This window comes from Nannospalax galili, unplaced genomic scaffold (genome assembly GCF_000622305.1).
Source record: "Nannospalax galili isolate Female #2095 unplaced genomic scaffold, S.galili_v1.0 scaffold3, whole genome shotgun sequence".
Taxonomy (NCBI): Eukaryota; Metazoa; Chordata; class Mammalia; order Rodentia; family Spalacidae; genus Nannospalax; species Nannospalax galili.
Window position 1 is genome coordinate 7,037,565 of NW_008351466.1, and position 3,877 is coordinate 7,041,441.

Genomic DNA, 3,877 nt, shown 5'->3' on the forward strand with positions numbered 1-3,877 from the left:
CGGCTACATGGTATATAGCCCTTTATAGGACCTTTGTAGGCCTTGCCTCTCCTGTTTGTAGTTCAGTTTTGTTTTTTTTTTTTTTCATATAGCACAAGCTCTGTATTTTAGATGAAGCCCAGGCAAGGATCTCTAGCTTTCCTTTGTAACTGACTTATTTCATATGTTAATCTTGATATTTCAGTTCCTTTACAATTCTTTCACAGGATCAGAAACATCGGGAAATCATACGTTGCTGGCCAAAGATTCATTGTACATTTTTCTGCCAAAACACCAACATAGGTTTAAAAAAAACTGAAAAAAATACCTTCATAGTAGTTATAGTCTCCACTTTATTTTATGAAAAGTGTAAGAATAAACATGCATACAATCTTAGTTTAGGTCATAGAAAGTGCACATCTAGAGGCCTTTGTAGCAGCCTTCCAGGAAGACCTCTGTTCAGAGCTATCATCAGTCTTTGATGAGAATATCTGAAAATTCAATCTCCACTTTGAGCTGGAATCCAATAAATAACTTCAATGAATAACACATTTACTAAGCATGATAAATCTTAAGGATAAAAATCAAAGGAGATGTATTTCTGTCCTCAGGGAACTCACAATTTAGTGGAGACTGTTTAGAAATGCTTTCAAAGGCAGTCTTATGTCAAGAAGATGCTTGCATGAGAATTATGCAAACAGAATTGTGCACATCCTGTCCAGAGCACAGTCATTTTGGAGGACTAACTATGCCAAATGACATGAAACCTCATTGATTCTTCAGTGGTCATTTTTGGGATGATCGCTGGTCAATGAAGATATAAAATCATCCCTGTTTTTTAATCATAGCCTTGCTAGAGGTTTAGCAAGAATAGATGCTATAAGTAGACTACTACTACTAATAATAAATAATATGCCTAGGTTCGTTTTATCAAATAAATTGAGTCATGAATAAGGCAATGTTTTGGATAAAATTTTAGGTAAGAAGAAAGGTCCCAGTAAAGTGTAGTTTCTGAAATTCAATTTAGTGATTTGTTAGATATTTTGAATTATCTGGATAAATTAGATGAATGAGTTAGGTAATTCTCATAAGTTAGGTATGTGTTTTGTGATGGTGATAGTATATTATGAATCAGTGGCTTATTTCTCTATTTTGTCACTGTCAGAAAAAGGCTAGAATTAGGGGGGAGTTCCGAATAGGAAAGATCAAAGCAAATAATTAAGCCCAGGAATTTTCTAGGTGACAGCCAGTAAGCTGAAGATAAAATAAGAATGAGCATTGAGGAAACATGCTCTACCATTCACCGAAGCATTCTCCTAAATCCTGAATACAACTTGCCATTTATATTCATGTTGCCTTATTTATTTTTATTTTTATTTTTTGGTCTTTTTGAGACAGGGTCTCCCTGTAGCCCTAACTGGCCTGGATTCGCTATGGAGACCAGGCTGGGCTTGAACTCTGAGATCTGCCTGCCTCTGCCTCCGGAGTGCTGGGATTAAAGGCATGCGCCACCACACCCAGCCTGCTGCCTTATATTTTCAATCTTACAGCTTGATAAAATTGGATCAGAGAGGGTAAAGAATTTCCCCAAATCTCATAGCTAATAATTGCTGGCAGTGACATTCAAACCTAAATCTGACCAACACTAAAGCCATTGCTCTCCAAGTATTTTCAATTGTCAGAATGTTGGATGCATTGTCTAGAACACAGTAGATAAGAGTCAAGCTGATGAGCCAATTTAAGGGACTGAGAACAAAATCAGGAAGGGAAAGAGAAACATCATGCATACTTCACTCAGCTTGGAGGCTGACACAGGAAACAACAATGACAACATGGGGAGATTCTGGGATGTTAAATCCTGCCTAGCCCTAACATGGATGTTTACTTGATTCCTATCAACTTAGGAATTCTCTTTACCCGTAGTTTGAGTAAGTAATCTGATTCTGATTTTGATACTGTGACTGGTAGTTGTTGAAAACAGAATTATTGAACACAGTGACAAAACAACTTTAGACTGAATGAAATATATCAAGGTAGCGCTACAGTAATTACAGCCCTTTTCTGTGTGTGTGTGGGGGGGTGTTGAATATAATAAGTAATACTGCTGTGAGTTCTGTTCCTTAAGAATTACTGTAGTCATTAGTCATCTGCATGGGATTTCACTTCCACAATGCAACACATTCTTTACCTTCTCATTTTTTATGAAATTATGATTTCATTCCTCATTTTCAGTGAAGAAGTTGATGATACAATTATCATATGTATTTTGCTAGGCTCATTAGATACAATGTAATGATGGCAGTCCAAAGATCATTTTACAGAATGTAGAATTGCTTGCATGTTTCAACATGTGTGGATTCATAGAGGTGGACGACTTTCATTATCGGAAAGTCATTCCATAGTGTTTACCTTCTATTCACCCTGGGACACTGTCATGCATTTTCTATATTTAACCACTTCTTTAAATTTCACAGAAATGGTTTTATGATGTTACTGGGCTTTTGCTTTTTTTGTTTTAAGTAATTTTATATTTTTATGATATTTCTTGCCTTTCTGAGAGTATTATATAGATTATACATCTCTATACATTATATTTCTTAGAGGAGATGCTTCTGTGAGTACTTAACATGAACTTGCAACTAGAATATAATCTTCCTAACACTATCAATTCCTACCTTCTAAGCACTTGCTTACTAACAGTGGTGAGCAAGATAAAATGACTCCGCAAACCTCCTCACTCATACTCCTCTTTATCTTTGCTGAACTTAAAGCTTATATTCCATGAAGCCTGAGCTACATAACTGGTGTAATGAATTGGGGTCTACTCCTTACTGTACAATCTGATATACATATGTAAAGACACAGTTTGTTACAGAAACCATTTTTTCCAAGAGATTGCTCTACTGTTTCTCAAAGAATGAATTTCCTAGGGTATCTACATTAGATTCCCCTGGGATGGTTAATAAAATGGCATTTATCTTGCTTATATACAAAAGATGCCAGGGAAATGCTTGGTATTCTGCACATTAACAAGCTCTCTAGGGATTTCAATGTTCTTCAATAACTAGGATGCTCAGCAACATTTACAGAGTACTTACCAAATCAGGCATTATGCTAAGTACCTTAAATAGTCTACTTACTTCTTATAAAAGTCTTATTATGTGAGATCATTCTATTGCTTTTAGGAAAGGAAACTAATGCACAGGGGAGGTAATGAAACTTTTTAGGACCACTAATAGTCTAATGTGAGTCTAGCCCTTTCATTCAATTTTCTTGATATTAAATTATTCTGATATCTCATCTAAAAAAATCAGTAAACCTAACCAACTTGGCGTGGAAACATTCATTAAATCTGACCCACTTGATGTCTGATCTTTACTCAGTGGTTCTGCTATTCTCTTGTTTTTTAATACGAGGAGCTGGGCATATGCTCCTAAAAATCTCAAACTATTAATGGTCAAATGGAATAAAATGGGGTATATGCCTGTCGTCTATCTGCATCATTAAATAACTAAGATAAAATATGTAACTGGAAAACGGGTTGTCACTTTTCATGCAATTGTTGATATTAGCAGTATAGCTGAAATGACACTGAACTCTATTGTCATTTAACCTGGAAAGAACTGAACCAGAGATATGAGATATGAGACAGATTCCTGCAGCTTAGTCCAGTTTCCAATTTCTCTTTATCTGGTCCAATGGTATGTCCTTAAACACCCAAAAGGGAAGTATAACCAAAGATTAAAGGGGCCAATATAATTTCATAAGAGCACACACATATATATATATATAACTAAAAGTTACTTGACAAACAGCAAAGCCAGACAGGTGATACCTTCAGTCGAGTTCTTGGCCAGGATAGATAAAGGCTCTTCCAGACAGTAACCCAACATACTAC